The 16,512-nt window shown below is 37.6% G+C and overlaps 1 long non-coding RNA gene across 2 annotated transcripts in view; it reads left to right on the top strand.

The window, feature by feature from the left end:
• LOC128935211 (uncharacterized) overlaps positions 1-16,512 on the top strand; it is a 76,673-nt gene that overhangs the window by 11,262 nt on the left and 48,899 nt on the right. The window contains exon 1 of one of the 2 annotated variants that reach the window (XR_008482937.1): positions 1,244-1,315. The exons of the other annotated variant lie outside the window; for it this stretch is intronic. This is a non-coding gene — a long non-coding RNA (uncharacterized LOC128935211). Of the gene's footprint in view, positions 1-1,243; positions 1,316-16,512 lie in introns of those variants that run through there. 2 annotated transcript variants of the gene reach the window in all.

Below are 16,512 nucleotides of genomic sequence, written 5' to 3'. Positions count from 1 at the left end.
ATTTTTTTTATGTGTAATACTGTGGTTAGCCCTACAAGCAGTTTCCTAATGTAATATCTTTATATGGACTGAAGCACAGCTAAAGCATGGCAGGCAGTTGCAATTCGGTGCATGTGGCGTGGGAAGAGTGACTTTGGGTAAAATCAATTTGTGAGGCATTTTAAAAATTAACTTCTGTCATTTTTGTTTGCTTCTTCCTCATGAACAAAGGAGACTTTCTTTTGGAAATATAAATGGAAATTCATGCTAATGAGTAGAAAATTCCTTCATGAACTCCAAAAGAGGGTTACAATACCAAGAAGAACTGAGATTCTGGTTTCAGGCTTCATCAGCTGAAGGATGCTGTTTGAAAAAAATTCTGCCTCAGGTCACAGCTAAAACATTTATTTAACTAGCCTCATTATAAAGCTTTATAGACTTCCAAGAGAAATTAATAATTCAGAAGGACATCTGTTAGTAAATAATTTAAATAACCATTTTTAAGCTAACAGTCATTAGTTACCTGTGTAATATTTCTGAATAACAGTTCTCCAATTGAAAACAATGTGTGGCAAGACTACAAGAAGAGAATAATTTGACAGTGTTTAATATATGAAACACATTCGCAGTATTTAATGATTTATGCTTTATTGCCTTTTGTAATCCTCATTTTTAGCATTTGACCTTCAGAGTATATTGTGACAATGAATTGCACAACACCAAAGCTTCTGTAAAAAAACTGTTACTTGCATTTGAGACTTGTCAGTAACTTTATTAAATGGCCTCTAGTTTGTGAGGCTCAATTTGTCTTTCATACCTTTGATTTTATGCATTTCTGCTCTGGTCACTCTGTGTGCATTTCTCTTTCATGATGAAAGACACTTTTTTAAAATCTAAAAGTCACAGTATTATCTTTGAGCATCCATGTTGTTATGCCCTGTGTCTTTTCTAGTTCTTCTCTGTAATGGTGTAAAACAAACAACAATCGGAATTCGAGCTACTTTCATAAAGTCGCATTTTGGGGATTCTTGCTTTGCTATCAAAATCTTTTCCAAATAAATCTCCTCCCACTCTGTCCCATTGCCAAAATGAATAGATTTTTCTCTGCTGCTGGACATCAAGGAGGCATTTTCAGACTGCTCTTCTTGATGACTTTAAAATGCCATTCTTATAAACTGGTATAGAGCCCATCTCTGTTTATTTGTGATTGGGGTTGTGTGTGTGTATTTTTGTAATACATCACTTTATGTTTATAGGCAGTGGATCACCTATAATTCAACTTTCCACACTTGTGTGAAAGCCTTCTGCAGCTTTGATCATTCTGAATTATTAGCAGGTATGTTTTTCTTTCATTACCAGTTTTTGAACAGTTAACTTTTCTTCACTTACATGTGGAAATGCAAATATCTCTATCTACAGATAGATTAAATACAATATATTTTAGAGATAATATATTTATACTTATGTGATATGTTGTAATGAATGAATACATTACCTTTGTAAATGCAATATATCCTTTTATTCCTGTATAATTTCTGTCTTCTATTGTGCTCTTTGTGCTACTGTTAGATACACATGCAGTAGATACTCATAACTGGTCTATTTATGTTGAATAAAATACTATTTTACACAGAAGTGTGTGTATATGCACATACATGAATTCATGTACTCCCATATTTGGTTTTACCATCAATATAAAAGCACAATCATGTTTAATCTTAGCTTTACTGGTAATTTTCATATGTTCTGCTTAATCCTTACACTGCTTATTTTGCAAAATTTTCAGGGACAATTCCTAATTTTGTAGCCATTTTTTCTACTGTCAAAATTATGTCAGTGTTGCAGGGGAGCTCATCATGGGGTGCCCAAATCTAAGACTTACACCGACATGCTTAAAAATAGCAGCTGGAATCAAAACTAATTTTTAATAATCTCACATCTGCAATGAGGATTCACCTGGAGACAGTAATTTTTTGGGGGGTGGAGGGGAGGCCCTGGAGTATAAGACTAAGTTATTTTAATGGTGTTTAAACTTTGTAAAGCTCTGGCTCTGTGGTTTTAACTTTTGCTGCAGTGGGATGGAGCAATTGTGATTTACAAATGATTCACTGTAATTTTGAAAGTGTTTGGAAATAGCTGTCTGCTAGAGAAGTTCAACAGCTGGAAAATATTACTGAAGCCCAGTCTGCAGAGATCAGTGACATTTCATTCCACCTGTCTCTTGTTGCTCTCTCTCCATCTTGGGGAGATTTGGTCACAGAAGAACCAGAGGTGTTCAAACCTTCTTGAAGCAGCACAGGAGCTGCATAAGGAGCAGCAATATCTGAGTGTGCACCCATCACAGGTGCCAACACTGCCGTGGCAGCAGTGTTCCTGGGCAGGGGAGTTTGCTGAACACATGGGAGTGTTCTGTGGGGTTTGAGAATCCTCACCTAGGGGAAGGTTCTGTCTGGTGTGCCCTGCACTTACTCAGCAGAGCCCCAGGGACTCGCTGGCAGCTGTGTGCTGCCCATGGGCCTGTGGTGAAAGGGAGGGATAGAGCCAGGTCAGGGCTGCTCACCTGCTGTGAAGGGTTATGGTTTCAAGTATTTTGTTTTTATGCAATAGTAATGCTACTTTATGTCACACCTGGGGCCAGTCAGACACTGAGATGGCTCCACTGAGGGTGTTCCATGTGGTTAGTTCTTGGTGTGTTTGGATGTGCTTCCACTCTAGGAATCCATAAGTTCATTTAAAATATGGCTCTTAGCCCATGGTGGGTAAGGACATCCTTGTTTGTTGTTTTTCTTGCAGTTGAGTGTGACAAAGAGCCTCTGTTTGTTGAGCAAACTCAGTAAAGAGTTCAGCTGTGTCTGAACAACAGTGTTAAGGAATATCAGGCTCTCCAAACAACCCAGAAAGGATTATACCAATATTTTTTCTGGCTGAGAGGCTGTATTAACAAAATAAATAAAACTGAAGGAAAACAATTACCTCCTTGCTTAAATAAACTTGGAGAGTTTTTTAAAATGTGTTTGAAATCTGGATGTCACATTTAAATCTAATTAGACCTGGAAAGATGCATGGTGAGATTGAGCCAATGTCTCCCAGTCAGCCTTGCACTGCAGTGCTTCCAGCAGAAAGTTGTTGCAATGAGAAGCAGAGTTTGGATGAATTTCTCTTGCTGTTTTGTTTTTAATTTTATTTATTTTGGGTTTTGTGGGTTTTGTTTGTTTTTTCTTCAGAGAAGTGCTTCTTAAGTACTGTTTATATGCTGTGACTTCCTGTGTGATATTGATTATAATTAATGTTGAAATAGAGTGCATCTGCATTTAATTTTAAAAAGAATGAGCTGGAAAGCATTGCTTAGGCTTGGAATTGTACTTTGTTTTCATGCTAAGATATCTTACTTCTTTTAGGAGAAGAACCAAATGTTTGCATGTGTCTTGAAATGGTCCCATTTATTGGATGTGAGTGCTTTTATCTGGGTTCCAGCTGAAGCAGTGATGGCAAGGCTTAGGCTGAAGATTTTTGATAACAGTAGGAGTTCATGTAGGAATTATCATTTCTTGATTTAATCTTGCCTGTCAGCTATGATGAGTTGTGCCTTGTGGTTTGCTATTTATTAATTAGCTTTTGTCTGGTAAGCACAGGATGGAAAGTTACTCTTGTAGGCAAAGTCAAAACCTCAGAGGGCTGAGGCAGTGCCATTTCTTACCCCTGGCCTCAGAAGGAGCCAGGATAAGCAAGAAATGTTGCCTGTCTTCTTCCGTGGTGCTATTTTCTCTACACCTTCTCATGTGAAGGAAAAATTGCTGGGAAAAGTAGACCAATTCATAGGAACTTTAGTTTCTCTCATCCAAGAATCTGATTTATGTGAGAATGCTTTTTGTTTATTAGTGTTAGAAATAACCAAAATAATTAAGACAGAGGAAGACTCTGGGAGTGTTTTTCTGTGAGAGATAATTAAAAATGAAACCTGCGATTAAAATTTAGTATTTGTTAAGTTATATTCAGTTGGGTTGGTAAGAAGAGGAAGGATCTAGCATTTTTATTCCTTTTTTTCTTTTAAGTTAGAAATTGTTTTCCTGTATGGATGGGCATTTTCCTGCAAGAGGTGGTTGTTTCCCTGCATTATATGCCATATCTGCTGAAACAGACTTACTTTTGTGTGTGCTGCTTCTTCTTCTAGCCTTAAAAAAATAAATACATCACTTGAAGGTACAAGGTGACACATCCTTGGGGTCCTTTCTACATAAGATTAACATCCACCTTCACTTTAAGTCAACCAGAAGTTGGACAGAAGGTGCAGAGCACCTGTTAAACTCTGGATGAGACCTGAACTACTTTCCATTTGTAAATTATTCTTCTTACAGGTTTTTCTCTGGCTTTAATACAAAATAGGATTAAAACCTGCTGAACTTTAATCCTGTTATAACATTTTGTTACCTCACATGGTTAGCTCACTCCAAGTTAAGTATTCTGTGGCAAGATTTGTCCATGCCTGGTATCTCTCAGGGGCCAGTGTTATACCACTGGTCCCTCCTCAGCCTCTTGCTGTTAAAAATGTTTCACTTTAAATCATAATGCCTTGATTTTAGTGTTTTGGTTGTCCTGTTGCTGGTGGCACTGCAGGAAGTTCCTGGAGCAGGACATTACTGATGAGCCCTGTGTTGGAAAGCCCTGATCTGCTCCCATTGCTGCAGGACAGAGCTGACTGAGGCAGGGACCCTTGCTCCAGCTCCAAGGGGCCAAGCAGTGGCCAGAGCTGCCCTTGTATTGAAGCTCAGTCACCTGAGCAGGGCAGGGGCACCTCTGGCAGCTTCTGCACCGGCTGCTGCTCCCAGGCACTTGAGGAAGCTCCCGAGAGCGAGCTGTGTTGTGTACCCAACGCACAAAGCAGTGCCCATGGTGTGGCTGTGCTCCCTGCTGCTGCCTCAGGCGGGGACAGGGCCCTCCAGGGCTGCCTGAGCCCCTGTGGCTGGCAGAGATCTCAGTGCCCTTTAATTGGCATCCCGTGGCTGGCTGCTCATCTCCCCTGCCTGCAATGCACAGCACGTCCCCCTGCAGTGCCACTCTGCTGGGACTTGTCGTGCTGGCACGGACCCTGTCCCTCTGGGGGTCCTATCAGCACTGCTGTCCTCAGCATTGTTTTTCAAGACATGGTTATCAGTTTAATTTGCTTAAAATTTGCCATAAGGAGAAATAGGCAATGAGGTCTTTCTTCCTGGGAGGAATTTGCACCAGGCAAAACCTGTCACAGAGCATTTGCTGCACACTATCACACTGTGCTGCTGAGAAAAAGAGCAAGTGAAACCAAAATAGTTTATGTTGCTGTTGAAATTTCACTCCATTATTCTGTATATTACAAGTGCTTTTAGGAAGACCAGATTCTTTAGGAACCAGGCTGGTTCTTGGTGCTTTAAATCCTGAAATCTCAGGTCTCTAACACCTTTGTCTCTGCTGTAGATAGTTTTGTTGTTGAATAAGATAATGAATTTCAGTGGGGAGTAAGAAGAAAGGTAGCTCTCAGCATATGGAGAACCTTTCCCACAGATTGGGAAGCCACAGAGTAGATGGATTTAATACACAGGGTGAACTTGCTGACCCTGATAAAGACTTCTGAGCCCTTGAAGTCATCTTTAATGATATGATCAGTTTTAATACTTGGTAGTGATTATGCAAATTTAGCGACTGACATAATGCATGTTTTAAGATCTAGAGCCACTGTATCTAATACTTTTGTCTTGATCTGGCATGAGATAAAATTTGCCTACTTGGACTTTGTAGAAGCACTCTTTGTCTGCTATGTGCTGACAAGAGCTGAGGAGTACTTGTTTTCTCCTGGAATCTCTTAAATTACTTGTTCTTGAATCAGTGCTGGGGAAAGAGCACTACTTCATTACACAGAGAATATGTATTTGTTCTAAATGGTAGATATGTGATTTTGAAACTGTCTCTTTTTGAAGAATTTTCATCTAATATTTAGTACTCCAAGCAAATTTAATAAATAAAATTTATTTTGTTTGAATGGGCATCACACCAAGAGAGTAACATAAATAATCAGTTATTGGTGTTTCATAGGAGGATCAGGAGAGAGAGGATCTCTAAGGCTTGGAATTTTTTATTGTTTTCCTCTTTTCTTTTTCTTCTTTTTCCATCCGTAGTAAAACTGATGGCATGCACCTTAGGCAGGGTGTTAAGCTGCCACCTGATCAAACCCTGTCACTGTTTTCAGTAAAGCAACTTCATAATTTGCAAAAATTATGAATTATTAATAGTAATTACTTTGTGCTCACTTTTGGATTCTGCAAGGATTCGTCACCAAAAAAATCCCAGTACAGCAGTACTCTTCAGCAATTCCATGTCTGAAGTTCTATTTTATATTTTTTAACATTTTTTTCATTAAAAACTCATATTTTATTAAAACAATCAGACAATCTTAAAAGTATTTCAATTATTTGTTGTTGAGGTGTTGCTTTTTTATATAATTGTCTGTATTGTTGACCTTTCTGTGACATTTTCAGAATCAGTGTCACACTGAGTACAGATCTGTGGATCATCTTTGGTTGGCTGTTTTTTTTTTAAAGCACCATTACCTTTGTCATTTTACATTGTTTTACATTGTAACTATTTGGACCTTTCCTTTGTTAAGGCAACAGTGGGGAGCCCTGTTGGCATTTTTAATACTTTGGGATGCATGCTTTCTCTTTCTGAAGATCTAAAAATATTGTACAAATGGTCATTATTTAATAAATTTTGAATAACTAGAATGTAATAATCACTGTAAAGCACTGATACATTGTTCGACTTCCTTTATAAGCAGGAGAGGTACTTTTTAAACGCTTCTGCCTTTTGTCTCCTGAAGAAGACTTTATCAGAAGATAAAAGCTTTTAACTGAACACATTGCTTGGTAACTTAGGTGTGCCTTTTATTTAACTGCCAGAGCATCAGCAGAGTGTGTAAATTTGTGAAAGGTGATGCTTTCATGACCAGACTAGCCTGGAGAGTTTCAACCATAGCCTTAAGAATTCCAGTTTGGGTGGGGATTTTTGTTTAGTGTGATTTTTTTTTTTTTTTTAATGTCTAATGAAGTTTGATCCAAATAGGTTTGTGTTTGTTTAAGTGTAAATTGAGCCAGAATTCATCTTTTTCTCTGTGTTGGTAAATTGGGTTTTGTTCGAAACTGGAGTATAGAAAGAGTAATGTTGAAGTGTTTTAGGATCTGCTCTGTGAATTCTCTTTGAGGTGATTAGAACAGACAGCTCCTGGCCCTGAAATCAACACAGCTACAGAAGGGATTTTGGTTGCTAAGAAATATCACAGCGATAGAAATGTTTTCTTTAGAAAACAGACTGGCTCCTCTTAGTTAAGAGGAGAATTTCTTTAAAACATATAATTTATTTTAAAAGGGGTAATGTATATTCTGGTCAAGACCCTTTGGATATTTTCATCACATTACCTACATATTTGGGAATCTTTAGGATTGTTGGAAATATTTTGGATTACTTTATCACATTCTTTTTATGTCTCCTTTTAATGTTTATAAATAAGCATTATAATATTTTAACTTAACTTCTTTAAAGTATATCCCATGATTTCAAGTACTCTATCATGTACTTCTGAGGAAATTGTTTTGTTGTTATGGTTTAAACACTGTTCCCTACTATTCTTAATCTCTCTCTGTCGTTCTTGGGTGGTATTTTTTTTTTTGCTCAGGGAACTGAGCTTGGGTACTACAACTGAATGCTGATACAATTAATGCAGGCCCAGGCTAATTTTATTTTTAAATGTTTTTCTTTCCTGTGCTGATATAATGAAGGAAAACCACTGTGAAATAAACCCAATAACTTGAAAAACAACATGTCAATTGGTCAGAGCAGGGTGCTGATAATACCCTATCATCATCAAGAGTGTTTACTCATCAAGAGTAGGTCTTATGAAATCTCTTATTTGGGATTTGAGTAATACCAATGTGATGAAAAAGGTAATATAAGAAATTGTCAAATATTTAAATACTTAGACATCACCATCATTTTGAGAAATTTTGTCATTACCTGTGGGACTATGGGCTGGCATGAAAACATTTATTTGATCGTATTGGTCTGTAATGGGTTTTAGTTTTATGAGGAAGCCGCAGTGAGCTGTTCATGCAGTGAACAGTGAACCTATTGAAATGTTTCTCCCCAAGTCTGAGATTTGGCACTGTGTGTCTTATGGTGAGCTCTTTCAGAGCAGAGAGAGGGGGCCCTGGGAGGGATCATCCAGAGGAGGTGTTGGTGTTGGGGTCGGTGTGGGTTGGGCTGTGAGGTCCTGGCTCCTGTGCGGCTGCTGCAGAAATGACATCTCTCACACAAACTGCTTCGGGTGATTCACTCTTGACATGCCTTTGGATCCCTGGTGGAACTGCTTGGCAGGGCTTTGGGCTGTGTACTTTGAAAACAAAAGCCCTTTCTCTCCAAGGTATAAGTGACAAGTTGGTATTGAGGCAGAGCCTTCAAAAGTGTGTTCTGTTAATCAGCTGTCGGAATGTGTGAGGCTTCCTCCCTTAACAAATGGTAACAAAACAGATAAAAGCCCTTACATGGTGTTTGATAACATCTTTGAAGGTCTCAGGAGGCCTGTTAACAGTTGGTTGTATGTGGGATTGTCTTCCATATAGTCTTTCAACAAAGAAGTTATAAAAATAAATCCTATCAGTTTTTCAGGAAGGATCATGAAAATGAAGGTTGCTAAGAACCCATGAGCAGTCTGTTATAACAAATGAGTGCCAGGAGATGTGGGCTTGCTTCAGGGTCTTTGCTACCACAGAGCATTTTAAGACAAGTATTATAATTTGATCAAAAAGGGAATAAGTTGAAAATTGTATCAGAAATCACAGAGCAGTTGTGGATATTATTTGTGTTTGATTGACAATATACCAGGGAGAGAATGTAATGATACACCCTTCTCATTCAAAGGCTTTATTTTTATTCTTACTTTCACAGCTGTTTTCATCTCCACCGCTGTAAATCATTCATACATCATAAACAATTTAAGCTGTGCTGTTTGTTCCTGAAGTATGAATTGGAGTATAAAATTCACTGGTATCAATTTGTCCTTAGGCCCAAATTCTATTTGACTCTCAAACTCTCTCCTAAGTAATTAGCAGTATGAAATAATACCTTCCTAGTGACTGAAAGACTTTCAATTTTAGTTTAACTTAGATTGTTTTAAAACAAAGGTGTAACAATCTGGATTGATTTGAAATCTTACATGAATTATCATAGTTAATATTGCTAAATTCTAAGGCTTCCCATGATTGCCAAAAAAAATTGAAAGATTTTTGTAAGTACAAGCTTTGTCATAAAGCCTAAAGCTATGCACAATTGATTTTGAGAGATTAAAAACTAAGTAAAATATCCCATTGTAAATTTTGAATTCCCAGGTTGGGACCAGGATATTGAGCCCATTGTTTTCAGACTGGCAATTGTTAAATGCACATTACTAACAAGAATACTGCTATCGCTTCAGGAATTACACTGTAGCCTGTTTTCGTACCTTAACTCTTTTAACTCTTTCCACAAGGGACTCAGAATTTCAGTTTTTAGATTTTTGATTTTTTTATGAGTGTCCTCTTACAGGCTGGTTTTATTCCAAGGGCTTACAAAGAGGTGTTTACTGAATCCTCTTCCATTCCTGTCAACACGTAAACTGTGCTATGGTTTAGAGGAAAGAGAAAATGTTTCAAGTTTTTCTGTGTTAGGTTATTCTGCAGCATTTGATTTGCTATTGTATTGCTCACTCCTGACTGTGTGGGAATTCAGCTGGGGAAGTTTTTAGAGGAAGGGTCTTGTTTCCTTAGTTCTCATGTGAAACTGGAAACTGAGGCATTTTTCTCTGTTGTCACTCAGGAGCAAGGTGATTTTGCACGCCTCATCTATAGCTAAATTTGGGAAGCATAAGTTACATTTTTGTGTTTGTCAATACTGTTTTACAGAAGTCTCAGGTATTGTCCACATAGAACTCTCCTTGCTTAATAAATGATTTAGAAACTGTCATTCAGCTACCAAAAAGATGTTCAATTTTTGAATCTTTAGAAATGGGCCACCACAAATAAATTTAATTAGGACATGCTGTCCCAGAAAAAATTCCTGCTTGACTTTGAAGAACTGGATTAAAGGTAGTCATTAGACAACAGCCAGCTACCGGAGAGAGGAGGCAGCAGATTTTTTGGTTGTGAGTTTTGATTTTTTAAAATTTAAATCACAATGTTTGCTTATTTTTTTTCTTGCATGTTGATATCTCAGTTCAAAGTACAGCACAGTTCAGCATGAATAAAACTATTTTAAAGGGATGGAAAATGGGGTGGTTGTTGAATGTGGCACTATCAACACTGAACTAATAAGCAGTTATAATATTACATGTTATGTTTTAAATACTTTGTCCTCTTCCCCATCCTCTTTTAGTATTTAATTACATGTAATTGAAGAAAAATGATCATATGGCACAAAAGCTGTCCTGAATGTTGTTTAATCAGAACGTGCTGTCTTCTGTCATGCCCTACATTTTAATGCAGGCATAAACTTTTCAATACAATTTAACTATAAATACTGATTTTTATTCATTTTCGTATCAGAAGACAAATGGATGACACTGTGACTTCCACTGGCTCACTAGATTTTATTGAAATCCACCTTCTCCATGCTGTAGCAGTGAAGTTTTTTTTGTAAAATAAGAATAATTTCTGTGTTTGCTTTTTTAATGTTTAAAAAAGGAATCACCTGATGAGATTGTAAGGTTAATGACTGACTTTCAGGAGAAACTGAGTTTGTCATATCTGCCTCTGAGTTGCACATCCAGTGTCTGATTCCCTAGTCAATGTGAGTTGATAAATAAGAGCTTGATTTTTGGTTTGTGTTTTTTGGGTTCTGTCTGCCTTTTTATTTTTGTTAATGGACCTGTTATGTTCCTTCATCTTCTCTGCAATTTCAAGTGGAGATAATCTTGTAGCTAAATGACCTTTTTCTAACTCATCCCATACACTGAAGACATGGTTTGTATTTGTGCCTGTGTGCTCAGAAGAAGTAGTTGGAAGACAAGAGACCTATAATGGAAAAAATCAAAAGAGTAAATGTAAAACTGAAGGGAGGATAGAAATAGAAGTAGCCTGTCTAGTTGCAGCTTATTCAAACTCTCAAATGCTTACCAGGAAAACCCAAATGCCAGTTTTGATCCTAGAGTTCAGGGGAGCTGGACTTGTGTGTAAAATCCATGGAGTGATTCCAGTGCCAGTATCTGCAGAGGAGGTGGCAGGCAGATGGGTGACGGAGCATTGAAGGAGAAATGACATGGTGACAAAACTTGAAAGGTGTGGAGGACATACTAATCACCTTTGAGGTTTGTGGGGCTGTGTTGTTTGTGAGTTTGTGACAGTGCAGCACAGTGAAGAGTTGTAGGGATGGGGCACAGGTTGAACAGAAACTCACATAGCTGAGTCTGGGCCTGAGCTTACTTACTTATTCTATAGGTCTTAACACTTACCTGGCGTAGCAGGTCCAAAATAGATCACCAATAGGAAAATTACTTCTTGCTTATTTCCTCCCTTATTTTGATCACTGTGGTGGGTTTGAAACTCGGATTTTTTAATGGAAACTAGATATCAGTAAGTGCTAAAATAGCTGTCCCTGAGCCAAGGCTTCACACTCTGTTTTATATCCCAGACTTGTAAGGTGCATGTCCCAGTATTGAATGTGCAAATGTAAGGTGAAGTCTTGCTGTGGTGAGGTAAATCTCTGTTTGGTCCCTTTAGAAGACAGACAGCATCCTTCCTTTTCATGCCAGCTGAAGCCAAAGGAAGGCTGGAGATCTGAGCGGGCCAGGGTGATAAATCTGGAGGGTGGAACTTGCTGCTTCTCCTGCCAGGGCAGGGCCATTGTAAGGGACTCATCCTCTGAGGAGATGCTCCTGTAGTAAAAGCTACATGAGCTGAAGAGAAACTAAATCTTTAGTGGCTCCCTCTTTGCAATGTATCTTGAACTAGGTAAGGCAACAAAGCTTCGATGGTTGTATTGCTGGAGGTGGAAAAATACCAGAACTCTTCTATGGCTTGATGATCTGCTTGTTCCTAAATACAATCTTCTGCCTTCATGGACTGTGTTCAGAGCAGCAATGTAAAACTGAGCTAGTTTTAATCACCTTCAGCACCCTGACAAAGATGCTTCAAGAGATTGTGTGTCTGGATAGCTTCCTTCAGACGTGGTGCTTCTTTCCAATGCTAGTGGTTGGTTATTTTATCAATTGAACTTCTGAAATCAATCACAAAAATCAGAGTAAGCCTCAATGGGCTCTTTCAAACAGCTCTTTTAAAGGATATGTTCCAGGTGTCCATTTGGATAGATCATTTTAACCTCTTAGTACAATAAAATGCTTATATTCAGTTGAAGCCATCTAATTGGATTCCTACTCATAGTCTCTTTTTCTCCATAAAAATGTAATAGTACTTCTTGACTTTTATTGCAGTCTGGCCTATTTCAATTGAGCTTAACTTCATTAGAGAGTGCTTAACTTGGGTAGAAGCAAAGCTTATTTTCTTACTTGTGTTAATATGGCAGTAATAATTCACTGAACAGGCCTATTGCTGTGAGGATGAGAGCAAGGTGCAACATGAACTACTATGTTGTAATTTAAGATTCGGTGTATGTAGCTTTTAGACAAAGATCATTCATTGAATATGTGCAATAGGAAGGCCTGGAGGAAGTTTGAAAAGATAAATTTGCATGTAGTAGAACATTGAAAGGACACATTGTACACATCAGCTCACGCTGCCCTTGGTTTCAATTTTCATAGGTGTTCATTTGTTGCAGCCTTAAAATCAGTGTAAAGTGAGGAAGCTGCACAGGACCCTGTCTGAGCCTGGCAGCCAACAGTGCCCACAGAGACCACAGCTATCCATTCGTTCTTTAAACACCACCTTTTGTGTCATTCACATTCCTCATGAATTTAAAATTACTAAGAGGATGTTCCAGCAATTCACAACTTGTGTATCACTCAGTAGAATATGATTATATTTGGGTTGTAATTGTGAGGTAGCTCTTGTAAAAAATCTTAGATGGCAAGACTTTCTTGGATTTCTTCCGTGTGGAATCATAACTGTGACTTAAATCTGTATTGCATAAGATTTGTTCTGTGATAGATTAATTTCTTAATTGTTTTAGTTGCATAAAACAGATTTATTTTCCCCTCAGTCTGTCCAACTTCCTCTTGGCAGACAGGAATTCTAAGCATTTGAATATCCTGATATAATACCCTTTTTAAAAGGATTGATGTGTCACATTGAAACTTTATAGAGTTTCTTTACTAGGCTATCAAGCATAAAACTGATGTGTTGCATTGTGTTCCCTTCCCTGGAAGTGTTTCAGGTAAATGGTTATATGCAAGATATATTAAGCCCTAAGTAATACAAAAGAACTGAATTATGTAGCTAGCTTTGGTACTTATTCCTTGCTTGGTCAAGAAATTGGGTTAAATGCCAGGTCTGTATAGAGCCATGTGCAGTACAGTAACACAAAACATTTTGTTGTCATTGTCACTAGTTGCCCATTGGATGGTGTGAAGGTTGGCTTGGATTCTCTTAGTTAGCAATCAAGCTTGTTAATAATCTCATTGAATAGATTAAAATAATGCAGCATTTTGTAAAAAAGGACTATGTGCATTTGTAATAGTAGGCAATCTCTAAAATAAAAAGTATATAATTTGAGATTTAAAATGAAAATTATTGTTTAATTTCTTTGTTACTATTTTAAAATTTATTTTTAGATGCGTACTACAACTGTCTTCACTAATGATTCCTCTTAATGGAAAGGCAATACAAAGATACAGTTCTGCTCTGGGGTATTTGAAAATTGCCTCAAGTTTTCTAAGTAGCTCAAGGCATTTTGACATGGTAAGTCTAGGACTGCTGTTTCTGTCTTCTGTTTGGCAGTTTCTCTTACAAATTCATGTCACATTTTGTATTACATTTGATAAGATAGAATTTACATTTCCTCCTTTTATGTATTCTGTGTGAATAGGAGATACCTATCATTTAAGAGATAATAAATTATTATCTGTGAGTAAAATTTATCTTCTAATGCCTCTTAGCTTTTTGTGATAACGTTATGTATGTCATGTTATGGGGGTTGTAGATTACTATGATAAAAAAGGCAAATAGAACTTAAAATAATTCATATGAAATAAAAGAAAAAAATAGATAAAATCCAAGAACTCTGTCCTGCCGTTGAAACAGGTGATTTCATTTGGTGTTCAATTTCATCACAGAACTGTTGAAGTCATCTTGCAGCTGTATCTGAGTGAAAGTTGGTTAATAAATTTTGTTGTGGTCTTTGACTAGAACCAGGTTCATGTAAGAGGGTGAGGATTTTTCCACAGTGATTTTTGGGAGCTATTCACATCACTTCCATCTCCTATTTACTTTAGCTACTGTGTTTGAAGTCGAGAACCTAACTTTTAGTGAAGATACTTTTGGCTTGCACCCTAGAGGAGATTTACTGTGTTGTATACATTAGCTAGGCAGTGTGAGCAGCCTTCACGAGCCAAACTGTATTTCCATGTTCATTCACTCAGCTCCAGTGCACTCAGCAGGACTGCAGGGGTACAGCAGAAATCAGAATTTGTTTCGTGTGCTCTATTAGCATATATTCTTTCACTGAGAATAGTAGCCTATTATATTAACCATTCCTTTCATGAAATCACAAGGATGTGTGTAATGAAAATGATCATTATGGGATTTTTTTTTTTTCAAGCCTGCTGAATTGTTTATAAAGTGCTTTGTGTACCCAACAAAAACCCCTCTCACTGGGAGAATTGATTTGGGTGAGTATGCTAATTCTGAGGCCAGAGTAAGACTGTATGCTCATACTAAGCACTTAATTTTTAAAAGGAATTCCAATAATATAGGCTGAAGATGTGAGCAATACCAGATACCCACCATAATTGGAGAAAATTGCTAGGGGCAAAATTCTGTAGGGTAAAATGGGGCAATAAGCTTTTCTAAGCCTTCCCTAGGGAGAAGAAAAAGATGATGTTTGGCCTAAATTTACATTTTCTGAGAAAGAGAAAATCCATTTTAATTTCTTCCTATTGAAATGTATGTATGTAACTTTTCCAACACCTGTTTGGAACCTCTGCTCTCGGAATTAGCAATTTGTTAAGAAACTCTAAACACTGCAGAGGAACTGGATATGGTAGCATTCTGTCACCCAAAGCTAAAAGTACTCATCTGAGTGTCTCGGGCTTCTTTTGTACTAATACTTGAGCTATGTGGGTTTTGATGTAAATATCTGGTTTTGTATGGTTTACTAGTGTTCCACACACCCTTGCTTTATGTAGAATTTCTTGTAGAAGATCCTAACATATTTTGTTAAACAAAATGTGACTCTTCTGTACATAAGAAGAATGTGAAAATGAGAATGGGTTAAAACTATTCATGCAGAAGCCTAATCTGAATGCATGTTGTGTGAGAGAGTTGTGCAGTGGTTTCCCTGCTTTCTGAGAGGTAATTACCATGGCAGTTTGTTGTTAGAACACTTAGAATGAGTATATGAAGTCATCATTGAGAGACTTAAAAAACTCCTGTTAAAGCAAGTGAAGATTTGTTGAAGTAGAGAATCTGCAGGAATAATTCCAGTGTCAACAAGACCTGTTTGGTATCAGATTTTTCTCTGTGCACCGTGGCTGTGGAATGAAACCCTCTGTGGGTTTCAGGGACCTTGGCCAGCAGTTCCATACAAGAGAGCTGAGCTGTGTTGCAAGTGGTTTGACAGTGTGTCTTTGTTGTAGAAAACAAGACCACATTATTGCCTGAAATGGGTGATAGATGTTGAAAGCTTTGTCATACTCAGGTCTTGATTCAGAAGCAGTTTTGAATAAATAGTATTTATAATTCCTGTTTAAAGCTTATGAGGTTATTTTTATGGCTATCAGTGTGTTTTGTTCAAGGTGATGTTTTGTGACAGCCAAAAACATTTTTAATTTAAGGTTTGATTTTTAAATTTGTTCATAGAATAAAGGGCATACTCTTTCAGCTTGGTGCAGTTGTAGATGTCAGGAAATGGAAGAGCTGGAACTAGAGGAGCATCCATCCTTGCTTTCAAATTTACCAGTGATTCAAACACTTTCTTTAGTGATAAGCCTTTTGCTTTTGTCCAGAGGGCTTGTATCCATGGTTCTGATTGCATAGACTAGGGCAAAAAAAAATATTTTCTGCCTTTGTGGAAGCATTCTGCAGCATAAAATACTTAAGTTACAGAGGTTAGCTAATTGTAGTTGGGATAGTCATTCCTGCTCTTTCCTCTGGTGAATATTCAGCATTGCCTTACAAAACTGGCCAGATCTCCTTGAGCAAGGTCTCAGGTGAATGACTCTGGATTTTGATCTCTGCTGCTCCAGGGGAATACAACTCTAACTGGAACTTGTACAACACAACCTGTTTTGTTTGGGCAGTTGATTCTGAATGTTAATGCCAAGATTTTAATGGATTAGAAGCTTCCAGGGAGGCATTAATGTTTTGTGAC

This window comes from Melozone crissalis, unplaced genomic scaffold (assembly GCF_028551555.1).
Source record: "Melozone crissalis strain CALT ecotype California unplaced genomic scaffold, PUWL_Pcris_2 ptg000016l_1, whole genome shotgun sequence".
Taxonomy (NCBI): domain Eukaryota; kingdom Metazoa; phylum Chordata; class Aves; order Passeriformes; family Passerellidae; genus Melozone; species Melozone crissalis.
This window is presented reverse-complemented; position numbering and strand designations above follow the sequence as displayed.